Source organism: Phacochoerus africanus, chromosome 15, assembly GCF_016906955.1.
Source record: "Phacochoerus africanus isolate WHEZ1 chromosome 15, ROS_Pafr_v1, whole genome shotgun sequence".
Taxonomy (NCBI): Eukaryota; Metazoa; Chordata; class Mammalia; order Artiodactyla; family Suidae; genus Phacochoerus; species Phacochoerus africanus.
This window is the reverse complement of record NC_062558.1, coordinates 18,615,840-18,632,346: the sequence shown is the minus strand read 5'-3', so window position 1 is coordinate 18,632,346 and position 16,507 is coordinate 18,615,840.

The window sequence follows — 16,507 nt, the reverse complement described above, 5'->3', positions numbered from 1 at the left end:
AATCTCTTAAAAATATTTTCAGGGAATGAAAAAAATCAAAAAGGATACAATGAACTTCTTTGCAGAACAAATACTGACTCACAGACTTTGAAAAACTTAAATGGTTTCCAAATGAGACAGGTTGGGGTATGGGGGATGCACTGGGGGTTTGAGATGGAAATGATATTAAATTGGGTTGTGATGGTTCTTGTACAACTATAAATATAATAAAATTCATTTAGTAAAAAAGGAAAAAGAGAAATAAAATAATTTTATTTTATGAATTCTTTTGAAGCATCATATAAGAAGTCTACTTGTGTGCCCTTTTTATAGATGACATTAAAACTAAGAGAAGTAAAATTTTCTAAGGTCAAAAAAAAGCCAGCAGAGAAATGGCAGGTCTGAAAAAGAACCAAATCCAAATTCTAAAACTGCACAAAGCAATACTTCCATTAAAAATGCAGATGAACTTAAGAAGGGATTGGAGATCTCAGAAGAAAAGATGGGCAAACATAAATACCTGTTAATAAAAATTATCCACCTTAACAATGGAAGAGAAAACAGACTGAAAAAAATTAGCAGAGCTTTGTGGCCCTGTGGAAAAACATCAGGCATCCTAACATCTGTATAATTTAATTTCTAGAAGGAAAACAGAGAGAGAGGGAGAGAGAGAATTGGACAGGAAAATAAATATTTGAAGAAATAATGGCTTAAAATGTCCCAAGTATACAAATATATACATATAACTGTATGTATTTAGACATGAAAGATAAAATACCAAGAAAAATAAATGCATGGAAAATCACACTTGAGTATTATAGTCACAATGGTGAAGATCAAAGGTAAATCTTGGAAAAAGACAGAAAAATTGAAACATTATAGACAAGAGAATATGGACATGAGTGATGCATTATTAGAAATAATGAAGGAAGAAAAGATAGTAGAATAACATTTCAAAAGGTTGAAAATACCCTGCCTTTGTAGAATTCTGTATTTTATGAAAATGTCATTCATAAATGAAGACTATTAAGTTTTATAGATGATGCAAAGATGTTATTTGAGGAAAAGAAAAAAACAAACTATGGCCTTCTAATAGGTCTGATCCAGAAGAAAGACGAGCAAGAATGGAAATTACCTATGTCAGGAAATAGAGGAGACTTAACTACAGATCCTGTAGCCACTAAAATCACAGTGAAGGGATATTATGCACATTATACAAATAAGCTTTATAGTTTAGGTGAAATGGATAAAAAAAATTACTTAAAATATAAAATGTTTTAAAATATTACAAAAACATATGGAACATCAGAATAGATTTATGTCTACCTTAATTGAATTAATAATTAAAACTTCTTACAAAGGGAACTTCAGGCAGAAATGATTTTATGATGTATTTTGTCAAACATTTAATGAAGAATTAATGCCATTGCACAAAATATTTGAGGAGGAAATGCTTTTAACTAACTTTAGAAGTTCAATATAACCCTACTAATGAAAACAGACTGTTAATATCATGAATATGGACATAAACATACTCAACACATTAGAGATATTAGCAGTTTTAACCAAGAATTTGTAAAAGGGACAGTGTGTATACTTATGTACACATATACACCTATGTAAATAAGTTTATGGAGTGACCTCAGTGGTTTGTTCTGGTAATAGAAAGTTAGTTTCAGAAACCAAAGTAACCCAACAAATTAAATGATTATCATTATCAGTATGGAAAAGCCATTTGTTAAAAAATTAATACTCATTTCTGATTAGAAAATAATTCTTAGCAGATGAGACAGAACAGCTGTTTCAGTTTTATCAGTGGCACCTATGAAACCTTATAGCTAATATCATAATTAATGATAATGTTGGATATGCATATAAATTTAACCAAGAACATTGACCTTTCCTCATTTCATATACAAATATTATTTTGAGAGGAATCAGAACTAAACATAGATGATAAAATTACTGCATAAAATGAAGAAAATATGGGGTAGATATTTTTGCAACCTGAGCCAGGTCACTGATGGCAAGAATCATCAAAGACAAAAAGAGTGAATTCAGTTTTATCAAATTAGAAGCTCATATTTTTCGGAGGACACCATTGAGAAAATGACAAGACAGTGGTAGAAAATATGCATGGAGTTCCTGTCATGGCTCAGTGATTAATGAATCCAACTAGGAACCATGAGGTTGCGGATCTCGTGTTGCTGTGGCTCTGGCGTGGGCTGGCAGCTGCAGCTCCGATTAGACCCCTAGCCTAGGAACCTTCACATGCCGTGGGAGCGGCCCTAGAAAAGACAAAAAAAAGACAAAAAAAAAAAAGAAAATATGCACAACACCTATATTTGACATACAGAAACTATGACTGGCATTTTTTTTTAAAGTTGGTTCAGATATAGAACAATCTGAATTGTTGGTGGGAATCATATAAAATGAAATAATCATATAAAATGAAATCATCAGTTTGGGAAAATTTTTTCAATCTACAGTCACACACAGACAATTCAGTATTTTAAAGAGTTATAAAATTAATCGTAGATCTGAATAGAGATTTTTCAAAGGTATATACCAGTGGCCTATAAACACTTGAAAAACTGTTCATCATTATTGGTCATTAGGAGAAATAAAACTTAAGTCACAATGAAATATAACTACACAGCTCTTAGAGTGTATAAGTATAAAAAGACACCATAAAAGAAAAATGTTGGTCAGGACAAAGCACTTTGTTCCTATCTGTTACTCACAGGAGCATAAACGGATGAAACAATCACTTTGGAAAATATTTTGTCTATTTCTTATATAAATATATGTATTTACCTAACAACCCAGCTGTGTTACTCCTAAATATTTATTCAAGAGGAAGGGAAACTATCTCCATAAACTTGTATAAAAGAGTTTATAGCAACTTTATGTTTAGTAGCTCCAAACTGGATCCAGTCTATATTCCCATCTAGGGTGAATGAGTAAACAAACAAAAGTATAAGGAATATTTTCTTATTACCCATCAATATAAAGAAGCTACTGATACACATAACAACACAGACAAATCTGTTGTATGCATCGTTGCCAGGAGGCCAAACTCAAGAGTACATACTTTTAAGATTCCATTTATATGAAGGCCAGGAATAGCCAAAAACATTTATTTGCTGAAGATAATAAAAATTTATTTACTGGGAAGGGACAAAAGGGAACTTTGTATTGTGATGGAAATGCTTTATTTCTTGATAGGAGTGCATGCAGGTGTACACATTTTGTTAATTCAACAAACCCTTGCAGACTCTTTGGGAAATAGAATTCCAAAAAACAAAACAAACAAACAAAAAACTGTTTGCACAGGTAAGCAGTGATGAAAAAATGAAAACTGTGTAATGCAAAATTGAAGAGCTTAACAGGGGCCCAGTCATGAATAGTCTCTGGGACATTTAAGGAGCTTTGGATTTTTTTTTAAGTGCAACTAAAAGCCATTAAATGATTTTACATGGGAATATATGAGTGTGGCGGGGGGGCTGGCAGTTAGTGGGATTTTACTCATGGCTTTTTTAATAGACTTTTTGGAGCAGTTTTGGACTCACAAAAAATTAAACAGAAAGTACAGTTCCAACACATGTACCATCTCCCTATCAGCATCCCCATTACTATTGATGTACTTACATTGATACATCATTGTCACCCAAAATCCATGGTTTACACAGAGATTCACGGTGAATGTTCCTTCTATGGATTTTGACAAATATATGGTGACCCGTAGCTGCATTTTCTGTGTCACGCAGAAGCATTTCATCACCCTCATGTCTGTGCTCTGCCAGTTCCTCTCTGTCCCCACTAACCCACCGCAGCCCCTGACGTTTTTACTGCCTTCCTAGTTTTGACTTTTCCAAAACAGTAATGTTTTTAGATTGTGATTTTTTTACATTTTATGAATAAATGAAAGTGAGAAAATAAAGCGATCTAGAGAAATAATGGTGTGGTTTCAGGTTAGGGAGATAGAAGTCCATATGGAGAGACATGTATAGAATATTTAGTATGTGATCTGGGGGTAAGGTTCTGATGTGGGTAATAAGGGAAAGAAAACAATCTAAGATGCCACTTAAATTTGGGGCTTAAGTAACTGGATGAGTTGTACCACTTATAGAAGAAGGGTGTGCAAGCCCTTGTGGGAACATGGGTTTCACTGTTTTGCTGTTTTGAAAGACTCCAGGTAATCTGAGCTGGAGGTCTCCATTTGGAAACTACCAGGAGGAGGCAGCATCAGAACCACAGGGCATAATGAGATGACCTAAGGTAGAGACTTTCTGGGGAGAATGTCTTGCACCCAGTCCTAAGGAGCATTTGAAAAATCTTCAGTGGAGACGGGGAAAAAATGCTCAAGAAAGAACACAGAGAGAGAGTGTATGGTTCACCGACGGTCGGAGATTGGAGAGTTTCTTAAAAAGAAGTATTGCCAGCATTAAATAGAGATTAAGGAACAGAAAGTTTACTTGTTACTTATGGCCATTAGATGTGCCCTTGGGAAGGTCAATGTGACCTCCACAAGGTCAATTAAGAGGAAAGGGCTGGAAACCAAAATCAGATCACAGCACTAAACACATAGCTTTATTTCCAGAGTAAAGGGAGTTTACAAGGATTAATGATTTACTGCTGCTGGAAATTATAACTTTTTGAAAAAGTCCCATTGACTGTCAGTTTAACACCTCTTTTGTCTTTAAGAAAATACCATTTCAAAGGATAACAGGTTTTAAAACAAAGGACAATTAATTGATTCTTAGATCATAATATACCCTTGAGACATTTTTGAAAAGGTAATTATTATGTGAGAGAATAAATTGAACTAAAGCCATCATGTTGAAAGTTAGACATTTTTAAATTAGACAAGCGCATGAGAAAAAAATTGAGGTAAAAATGTCAACAGGTGAGTGGCTGACAGCCTGCTTTCCATATTACACTGTCTATAGCTATGATCTGCATCATCCAAATTGAAAAAATATGCCAAACTTAGGCTAGATATGAAGTTCACCTGTGAGAGCCATACTGAATGAGAAAGACCCTGCAGGCTGTATCCACAGCGAGTTACATGAAGTTCTTCATGGTAGTCGGTTCATACTCACACACTCAGGTGACCTTGTGCTCTGTGATGCTTCTTGTGCTGTGGGAGTGACAGGATGGTATTCCAGGTAGCTAAATACATCACCCCAAAACACACCCAGTTGGCATATTGATTCTTTTGAGCTAAAGGCCCTGGAAAAACAGCAGAATATAAAAAAAGACAGTTGGATTCGCCTGTTTTCTTCCTCATGGTAAACAGCACAAGAAATAGAGCAAAGGAAAGAGTGACTGTTCCTTGGAGGCTTAGGATTCATTACAAATGGGAACCCAAAAGCAACTCCACATAGGCTCAGCCCAGGGAACTAATTTTTACAGTTGTTTTTCTCTGCTGATTAATTTTGGAAAGGAATGGAGGAGAAATTCTTGCCTTCTCCTCTGGCCCAGCCAGCACAGACAGATGTCCAGAGGCTGAGGTGGTAAGCATTTCGCCTCTTTATGGCTTTATAGTCTCAGATCTCAGCTGTGGACCACAGTGGGAGTGGGCTGTTCCAGCCCCCAGTGTCCCACCTTCCATACCAGACACATTAGAGGAGACAGAGCTGTATATATCGACCTTCTCAGGACCTTGGGCTGCACCTGAGATTTAAGCTGACATAAAACCCATTAACAGGAGAAAAGTCAGTACTTAAATAGTCCTCACAGCAAAGAAAGACTGGAAGCCTGAATGGGTCTGAGTGCTGGTAGGCTAGGTTGAACAAAGAGCAGTGACAGTGAAAAGTACTAAAAGGTGCAGGGAGAACAAAGGAAAATGAGATTACCTTAAGGAGGTCTGTCTGTGCAGATTTTTCGCTACCTCCTCTCCTTGTTTCTGATGATATGCCTGTTTCCTCCTGATTTAGGGAGGCCATTTTCCACGTGGGGTTTCACCTCTTGTTTTCAGAGAAAAAGAGGAGATCTGAGAGTTCCCTTTGTACCTACTGTCTTCAAGTGCCTTTTAGTTCAAAATAAAATGCAAAACCAGCAAATTTTGGAGCATATTCTGCCACTTTTCAGTACAAAACTGTGCACACAGGTCATACACTTATCTTTAATGTGGAAAGTCTGGTACTTACTCTCAGCAAGTTCAAGGGTATGATGATTCTGGAATTCCTGAATCTGGTTTTCTCGATTATGAATTTTAGAGGGAATTTGCACTAAATATTGGTAGAAGTGTTGTAATGCCATTGACTCCCCTGCCAGCAACCACCAGATACAGGGGCCCTTTTGAAACACAGAAGTTCAATAAAGTGGTCATAGAAACAAAGTGTCATTAAGATTTGTATGGAAATAACAGCAAAAGAGTTTTTTTACATTGTTAAGACTTAAAGTGACAAGACATAAAAAGCCAGGGAGTTATGAAAGAATAGGTGAGGTATCTGCATTGATGAAATCATAGATGTTGCAATACTTAATCAGTGGTCCAAAGACACTCAGTTCTGTCTCAGTTCTGAAACATCCATAGCTCTGCATTGCTTGCATGATTTTCTCATAATGGCACACTCCTTCCACCTCATTTTTAGGTAACAGAAAGGAGCTGTTTTTATACTTTGCACATGATCTAATTTAGCCTTGTTGTTCATACCCAAATCCTAGTTCTCCAGCAAATTTGCTCTGCCTTTCTCATGTAATTCTTTCTTATCCACACAAAGCAGACTCTTTATAGAACAATTTGGCATTGGATGATATATAAAGTATATCCTATGCGTTGCATAAAATTTATCTGCTGTTAGAAGACATATTTTTCTAAATACAATGACCCTAAAAATATTTTGTTTCATTTAAGGAAGGAAAAGATGTGTAATGTACATAGATGCTTAAAATTCTTCAGCTTTGCAAATGAGCCAAGGTTGTTCATTGCCCTGTCTATGGGTTACTGGAAACATAAATCAGTTAAAAGTCAACAAACTTCATACTAATTTATTCCATTTGTTTAGGCCAATGGCTGATGATGATAATAGCCATTAAAAAGCTGCATACTTGTTGTCTGTCAAAAGCTACAGATTTTTTAAAACTCCCAGCTGGAATATTCTGCCATTTACTTTCCTTTTTCTCTAAAATTAGGCTGGCAGCAAACATTTACGTGAGTTACTGAGTCTGACATCTAATTAACACAGTCTTTACAGGTTTAATGAGCAGTGATAAATTTCTATCCTTTCTTTGGCACATTTTAATTAGGTGCAATTATGAGTGGAGTGACCTGAAAAGATTGTTGTCCCACAGAATCACAGTAAATTTGTATAATTTATATTTGCAGGGACGGAATGTGTTTTTATGGCTTGAAAAACCAAAAGGTTATTTAAGCCATTTTAGTAGCCTTATAAAATCCTCTGGAAAGTGTAGGTAACTAAAACGTTGGACATTCATATTTTGCCAGCATCAGGTGAGATGCTTCATAAATCTTGTTTAACCCAGGTCATTTTTCCAGGGTCAGACTTTACAATTTATTTACAACCTGAGATGAAACATATATATATATATTTATATTTATAATACATAAATATTATATGCATGATAAGTATATTCATGTGTATACATATGCTGATTTTTTCTTATTAATAAGGATAACTACATTAATTATGATTCTTAATATTATTTTAAAGCATAATTATCCATGCCTTGAGGAATAAGAAAAGATACATGTTTGCACCAAGATGTTTGTAAAGTGCCATATATCCATTAGGAATATAATTAAGAACAAGGCAGATATTGGCCTTATTTTTATAAAGATTATTATGTAGCACAATAAAAAAGCAAACAGGTCTCAGGGCTGACATTTGGAGGACAAGTTGTGCCCATGAGGGGAAGATCTATACAGCAACTGAAGTTTGTAAGATATGATGATCATTGTGATGCTGGTAGGAAAATAATAGCCAACATGATCTCCATGCTTACTAATTGCTAGATACTATTCTAAGAATTTTACATAACCTTTCAATAATTAGTAATGTTTGGGCATAGGAGGCCTCATCTGTCCAATTCTCCCATTTAGAGAAAAGTTATAAAATTCCAGGAAAACCCAGTTATAGCAGATTACACATAGAAATCCACATCCAGTTAAATATCCAATAAACAAATATTCTACCTCCTTCCCCAAAGGAGGGAGCAGCTGAAATTGGCCTTCCTTTCCTTTCTCTGCATTTGAGACATCTCTTTAATGCCCAGGAAGCAGCAACAATCCCAAGCCTAATCTAATAAACCATTTCCTTTCACTTTGAATTCCTGACCCCTCTTTACAACTGCAGTTCCCTGTGAACCATTACTTACCACTCAGAAATCTCTATCCTGTTCATTTCATGACAGTTGCACATAATTCCTATCCTTGGAGACTTAAGAATAAGAGCAATACCCTCCAATTCTGTGTCTGCCCTTGCCAATGGGGCATGAGAGGAAGGCTTGAAACCTCCCCTTTTGTCCCTTCTGTCATTATTAACAGAAGGCTCTGGCTTTTCTGTAAGATATAGTGGATTTTATTTTACAAATATGGTTGCAACATATCTCTTATTCTGCAAACTCTTCTACTCTAGGACCTTGACATTGCCCTCATCAGCCCTCATGGTTGTGCCTCCCTGTGAGTGGAGATGGGAATGGAGAGTGGTTTATGACTCACTTGTAAGCAGTGGAAAGCAGCAGAAAGGATACTGCGTCACTCTGGAGGGTGGGTGGGAAAAGGCTTTGTGACTTGTGCTTGCTTTCTCGGGCACTTTCTGTGGAGGCCTGTGCTACCCTGTAAAGACTCTGGCTACACTGAGGCCAGCATGCCACAGTCCTTGGGGAAAGGCCCCCTGGTGAGACCCTGTGACCCACTTGGGGAAGAGAGAGTTGCCTGCCAGCTCTCAGCTACTCCAGCCCCAGATACCACGTGAATGCAGCTGCGTGGAGGGACCCTAATCAGGGCAGGGTAGCCCAGTCCACCTTGAATTACCACCACAGAAAAGTGAAAGAGGTTGAAACAATCCTTTGTTTTAAGCCAGTCAGTGTTGGCTGATTTGTTGAGCAGCATTAAATGATTAGAAAAGACTCATCATATCTTACTGAATATCAGGCTGTGCGCTTCACACGTTCCTGGGTTACTTTGTATGTAGTAGGTATATTCTTTGAGGTATATGCCACTCTCTTCCTTTACTTCTTAGTCTTATTGCCTCATAGAAATTTCCTGGAAAACTCATCTCTAAATGTAAACACAAAAAGGATATTATAGTTGCACAACGGCTCTCCTGACTCTTCTGCCAGTAGATTCTAAGCAAATTCTGAGAATCAGTGGTTTCCATGGGCCAGTATGGGCTGCCAGGTGAGATGCACTATGGCTGCTGGCAAGTTACTTAACATCTGTGAACATCTTTTTCCTCTGCAAAAAGACAATAATACTTAGCTCTCTCACAGTGGTGTTGTATCGTTTAGATAGGGTTGCACTCTGAAAATGTAGAGTATTGTAATTTCAAGGAAACGTTGTAAACATACCAACCCATTTTCGTTTATCACCATATGGAGGGGATGCTGTGAGGACTTGGTATCTAGTTTGCCAAGTTTCCAGTATTTAAATTGTCACCTTACAACCTGCCACCTCCCTTACTGACCATTTGAACACTGCAAAGATTGGTTAACTAAAGATCCATGTCTCATCTAGCAATGTTTCGAGCTTCATTTCCCTAACTTTTCAGAAAATTTGCAAAGTTTTATGAGGCTTTAATAGTTCCAATTTATCTTGGCTCTGCAGGAGAATTTTTACTCTGCTGCACTCCTAAGCAGCCCACATCAGGGAACAATTTGCTATGGAAATAATATAATGTCCTGGTTAAGACTCAGTCACATTGTTCTAATAAAAACACACTTAACAGTTCTTGCTCCCTTGGTTATTGATATAAATTCCTTGGCTACAGAATGTGTGTTTCTTTAATAGAGTCTTGGATAATCTATAGAGAAAATCATTTTTTTTTAACTAAAGACTTACAATTAGCTGAATTAGTACCCACTTCATTTCAGGATAGTAAGATAGTTTGAACATCTAAAAAATGTGAGTAATAATGGTGTAATATAATTTAACCAAGCAATATTTTAATATAACTTCACCAACATTAAGGGAGAATGAATGTATTTTTAAATTATACTTCAAACCTGTAATCAATTTAAATAGCAATATCAGACCATATTTAGCGATGTTTAAATTGGGCTGACTGTTCCCCACCTCTATACCCATTTAGGGGCTTAAAGTAAGACAGAAATATAAAATTATCTTTTAAATTAGAAATGTCATCTCTTGCATTTTGTGATTGAAATATTTATAGTTGAAAAGAGTGAGAGTTTTATTCTTTACTCCTAATTTGAATGCTCAACCCATCCCTAGGCCAGGGGATTTATAAGAAATTGCATCACTTACGTTTCACCTGTTCGATATTTGAGTGTCATTTGTCCTAATCTTGTGTTTCCCTGATGTTATTTGCGTTCCTTTAATACAGAATCTAAAGTCTACCTAAGAGATATAAAGACATACATTGCATTCATCAGAATTTAACTAAAGCACTACCCAACAAAAGAAATTCATAGCTTTCTTTTCTGTCCTTCTACTTTTTTTTGATGCTTCTAAAGATTTAATGTATTTTGTTATTTTAAAGTTAAAATATCCTGGCCACAGCTCAGGACTCTATGGCAGCTTTTCAGTGGCAGCTGTGGTGATGTGTGGTGTGTTCCATTGTTCCTGCATGTCTTCCACCTTCCAAGGACATGCCCTTGCAATCCCCATCACCTGTCCATAGACCAGGGAGCTTATGGCTTCTGGGCCACCAGCCTTTTTCTTTACGATAAAGACAGGCATGCAGTTCTCTGAAGTGGACATTATGTCATAGGAGACTTTCACAGCTGGAGGCTGGATTAAGGGGCAGGATAGTGCAACAGCTGCAAGTGGCCCTCAGGCAGGACAGAGAAACCACATCCCCAGAAAAATGGAAAAAGTTGCTGAACCCCCATGCCCTCCTCTTTACACAGAGACACATACATCAGGCTCTTATAAGCAAAATCAATATTCATCGCTCAGTGAACCAAACCCCAGTTTATACTGAAAACACACACACACACCCTTCAATTGCCCTTACCGTCCAGTCTAGACCTCCCTTTACAAACCTAAACAAATAACTAAACTCCCATTGGAAATCTCAGAAAAATTAGCATGCTGAAGATTAAGTTAGGAGCTATGACAGCAAAGCCAAGGGATCCTTTACCATGTTATAGTGAGGCTGGACTCCCCAACAGTTTCTCTGAGATGTTTCTAGTCATTATTCTCAGTGAAGAGAATAATTTGAAGCTAAGTTTGGCATGAGAAATCAAAGATTAATGGGCTCAGTTTTATGGATTAAGATAACTGAGGAGGCAAATGAATATATAAATAATACTGAATAAATTTATACATTAATGGTATTCATCTTCTAGTGGAAAGTTTTAAATTTCAGCATTTTTATTAAAGAGGTGATCAAGATTTTATTTTGGAGCTGAATGTTTTCTCAGCGGTGTGTAAAATTCCCAGCATATTACATCTTGAGCAACCCTCTATATTACCACCTCCATAGTTATAAATCATTCTGTCATTTGCACCATCAAGTCATAGCCATGCCTTCATAAGTATTGGCTATGCCTTTATAAAACCAAATTTCATTACACTAGAAAAGAAAACATATGCACATGTGTGTGCAAATCACATTAACAGGTAGATTGTGTGTCTTTTAACAGGGGTTAGGGTTTTTTTTTGTTTTTTGTTTTGTTGTTTTTTTTTTTTTTTTTTTTGCTATTTCTTTGGGCCGCTCCTGCGGCATATGGAGGTTCCCAGGCTAGGGGTCGAATCGGAGCTGTAGCCACCGGCCTATGCCAGAGCCACAGCAACGCGGGATCGGAGCCGCGTCTGCGACCTACACCACAGCTCACGGCAACGCCGGATTGTTAACCCACTGAGCAAGGGCAGGGACCGAACCCGCAACCTCATGGTTCCTAGTCAGATTCGTTAACCACTGCGCCATGATGGGAACTCCCAGGGGTTAGGCTCTTGATGTAGCTCATCTTTGAGCATCAAAGACAGAAAGTGAATTGCCACTGAACTGAAAGTGGAATTCGCACTTCCTGACTGCCAGTCATATTTTGAGGGGACAAATCAACCTTTCCAATTTGGCCCCCAAGTGTACTGGCAACATTAGCTTTGAAGTTAACCTAATCGAATTTTTACCAAGAGAATATCAAATAAATGGGAATTTACAAGGATTTGGCCATGAAGGTTAGAGTTGACAGAGGAAGAAGTTGTGCATTATATTAATCCCTGAGAAAATTCCTTGATTCTTTAAAGATATGTATTTTCTATATCAAGATCATTAATTAATGTGAGTAGTAAACCTCTAATGTTCTAGGAAGAGAAACAAATAACATGCAGTATACGCAGTAAAAGCATGTATCACCCTTTTTGTGTTATTTGCCATTCCTACATGTTTGTCCATGGTCAGAACGTACAAATACTGTCTTTTTGTTTTGTTTTTCTTTTCTTTTTATAACAGCACCTGTGGTGTGTGAAGTTCCCAGATTCTTAACCCACTGAGCAAGGCCAGGGATCAAACCTGAGTCCTTACTAGTTGGGTTGGTTACCACTGAGCCACAACGGGAACTCATGAATACTAGCTTTTTAATCACAGTATCTGCTGGCCAATTTTCTAATCTGTATTGCCTACAAAACTGGAAGCTCTGAAAGAATAAGGGCATTGTTCCTTCAAACTCTGTACTTACTAGGTAATCAATCAATATTTCTAAATAATTGAATAAAGTTATTATATAGAAATTATTCTAGTCTCTTCTAAAAGAATATCCAGTTTAATCAAGTTACATTTTTGGAAGACTTGACTTTTCATGAATCTTTAATTCATGTATTATAAGCCTTTTATATTTTTACTTCTTGAACTCAGGAAATTATTTCAAAGATATACATTTATTTTGGGTTTCTATTTTCAAAATTTCCAGAAATTTTCCTTATTCTTTTCTTACAGACTTTAAATTTCATACACTTAATGCCTTCCATAATGTTTTTGATTTTGCTGTTGGAAATAGGCAAGTTGTTTGGTTATTATAAATTTAATAAAAGTAATGCCACAATATTTTTCACTTATATTTTACTTTAAATTTTGATAAAAATCAATTATTTTTCTTGTATTTGATAATTAACAAGAATGGAAAAAATGAATTTCATGTGTAGATTTATTTTTTGAAGTACATTTAAAGATGTAGACTATTTCAAAATAATGTTGTTGATGTCATAGTTAAGAATATCTATTGGGGATAGCAAGTAACATTCTTGGTGTGCTGTAGTCATAGCCTATATTGTGTTAGCAAATAGTACCCAGGAGGATGTCTGATGTCTGTCCCAGAGCCTTGAAGGGTGATGGTGCCTAGGGTGGGGCTCCTGTTGTAGGATGAAGCCATTGTGTTGTTAGGTCTGAAATTTGATTTTGTCAGCCTCCCAGAGGTGATCCAGCTCTTAGCCAATGACTCACAGTCATCAAGTTTAGGCACTTTCAAATGCTCAGTTTTATCGCTTAGTTGGGTAGGTAAAGGAAAAATTAGCATAAGCTGTTTTCTTTGGGTTAAAAAAAGAAAAGTCTGAACACAGTTTATTTTTTTTTATAATTTTTTTTATTTTCCCACTGTACAGCAAGGGGGTCAGGTTATCCTTACATGTATACATTACAATTACATTTTTCCCCCACCCTTTGTTCTGTTGCAACATGAGTATCTAGACAAAGTTCTCAATGCTATTCACCTCACACCAGTCAGAATGGCCATCATTAATAAATCCACAAATAACAAGTGCTGGAGGGGCTGTGGAGAAAAGGGAACCCTCCTGCACTGTTGGTGGTAATGTAAACTGGTACAGCCACTATGGAGAACAGTTTGGAGATACCTTAGAAATCTATACATAGAACTTCCATATGACCCCGCAATCCCACTCTTGGGCATCTATCCAGACAAAACTCTACTTAAAAGAGACACATGCACCCGCATGTTCATTGCAGCACTATTCACAATAGCCAGGACATGGAAACAACCCAAATGTCCATCGACAGATGATTGGATTCGGAAGAAGTGGTATATATACACAATGGAATACTACTCAGCCATGAACACAGTTTATTTTGACTGGATTTTCGGTGGTTTCCCATACTTATCAACAATCTTGAAGTAGCATCCTTTCTACAGGTGGTAGATCCCAGGCTCTTAATTCTTGGAATCCCCCTTTAATAATTAGGGAGGAGTAGACATTAACATTTGGAGTAGAGGAAGGGAGCCTCCTGGTTTCCACGGATTGAAATTAAAGTGGAGATTGAGTATTGAAATGGGAGCAAAGTAAAATACGTCAACTGAAAAGTGAGAATGATGTGAACTAGCACTGTGTTCACACTGATGGTCATACGTGGAGAGAAACTACCACGAAGTAAAAGAGGCATGTGTTTCATATCTGAAGCATTTGGGTTGATGAGACAGAAAAACTGAATGAATGTGGGATAAATGAAATGAGAGATCTCATATCATAGCAGCAGACAGCAGGGGGAACCAAAGCAAATTATCAATGCCAGGAAATTAAGAAATCAGAAAGAAGTGGAAAAAAAACACGGTGTTGTCATGCTGCTGTGGTTCTTCCAGAAGCTCCTGGGAGAAGAAAAGCAGGGTGATGGAAAATTACCTATCTGCAAAATATTCACAGTAAATTTCACCTCCTATTGGGAAATGCTGTCCAGGCACCTCATGCAATTATTACCAAACACCTTAATCATTTCCCATTTATATAATTAATGGCACACCTTTGTATTTTTCTGGATATGTACATGGGCATATGGCTTACATACCATATGCCAGCCCAAAGCAACAATATGATTAAAATATGCAAATAAAATGCTTATAAATTTATGTGTGCTCAGTGTAGGCCTGGCACCTTCCTAAGAATTCAGTAGACAACAATTCACATGGTCCTCATGATTCTGAAGTCCTCACAGAAGAAAGCTAAGGATTGGACGGTTCATGACAAATCTCAGTCTCTCACCAAGTAGAGGGAAAAGGCATTAAAATTAGGCCAAGTGACTTGAGTTTATTATTCTAGTTACTGTGCCTTATGTTTTCAAAATACAGATTAAGCATGTCCTGATTCTACACTGTTGATGCCAAATTTTAATTCAGTTGAAGTTAAAAAAGAACATCACATAATTGTGAGTAGCCTTATTATCCTTTATCCTTTTGATATGTACTTTTAGAGCACAGCTTAATGAAGAGCAAAATGCCCAAGTTACTTAAATTTCACCTATGTGGAATGAAATATTCCTTGTGTTCAACATTATCGCTGTGCTAATTAAAGATCTTGTTTCTGTGAGAAGATTAGGTAATGGAAAATATGCCTTTTTCCCCCATTGGCCTTGTTTTAATAAGTGAGAAAAAGCACTTACACTTACAAGTTATTTCACCTCAGTGCTTTTAGCAACATTTGAAAATACAGCATAAGTGCTATGATTTAAATTCCTTACAGAAGCCCTCTTACCTCATTGTTAGTGACTAACCTAAATGAAATCTTAGCTTTGGGTTTTAAAGTGCATTTTACATATTCTCACATGGATAGTTTGATGCTATTTTATATCTGTTTTGAAAATTTAGTGAAAAAAAGTTGTTTATTTTATAATACAAATTGATCTAGAATTAGAACATGGTGGAAGATAGTAGGAGAAAAAGGATATGAATATATATGTATACTGAGTCACTTTGCTATACAGCAGAAATTGGCACAACACTGTAAATCAACTATACTTTAATTTTAAAAGTAAGTAAATAAATAAAATGAAAAAACTAGACGGTAAAAAATTAAAATTTAATTTGCTGAAAATAGAGCTTTCAATGAGAGCAAGCAAACACTAAAGAGGAAATTGTAATAATTTCATTGATTTTATACCTTCAAAGAGTTGTAGTTGGTATTAAAGACACCTAAGAATAAAACAGTCCAAACATGACTTTCCATAAAGAAAACATCCCTAGATACAGTTATAATTTAAATCCAGAGGAAAATATCATTTACTGAATTTCATGGTTTTATTCAATATTGATTCCATATTTATACATGAATTGGTTCTCTATGACTGCTATAATAAAATACCACAAATGTATTGCTTGAATCAATATAAATTTATTATTTTACAGTTTTGTGGGATAGAAGCCATGCTGAGCTAAATCTATGCATTAGCAGTGTGTTCCTCTTTCCAGGCTCCAGGCATGAATCTCTGTCCAGCCTCTTCCACCTTCTAGAGGCTGTCCACCTTTCTTGGCTGGTGGTCCCTTCCTCCATCTTCCATGCTAGCAACACTGCATCTCTCTGCCCTTTCCTCTCATAGTTACATTTCTCCCTGACTCTGACTCCCGTTCTGTCCCATTGAACCACTTAGGACTCTTG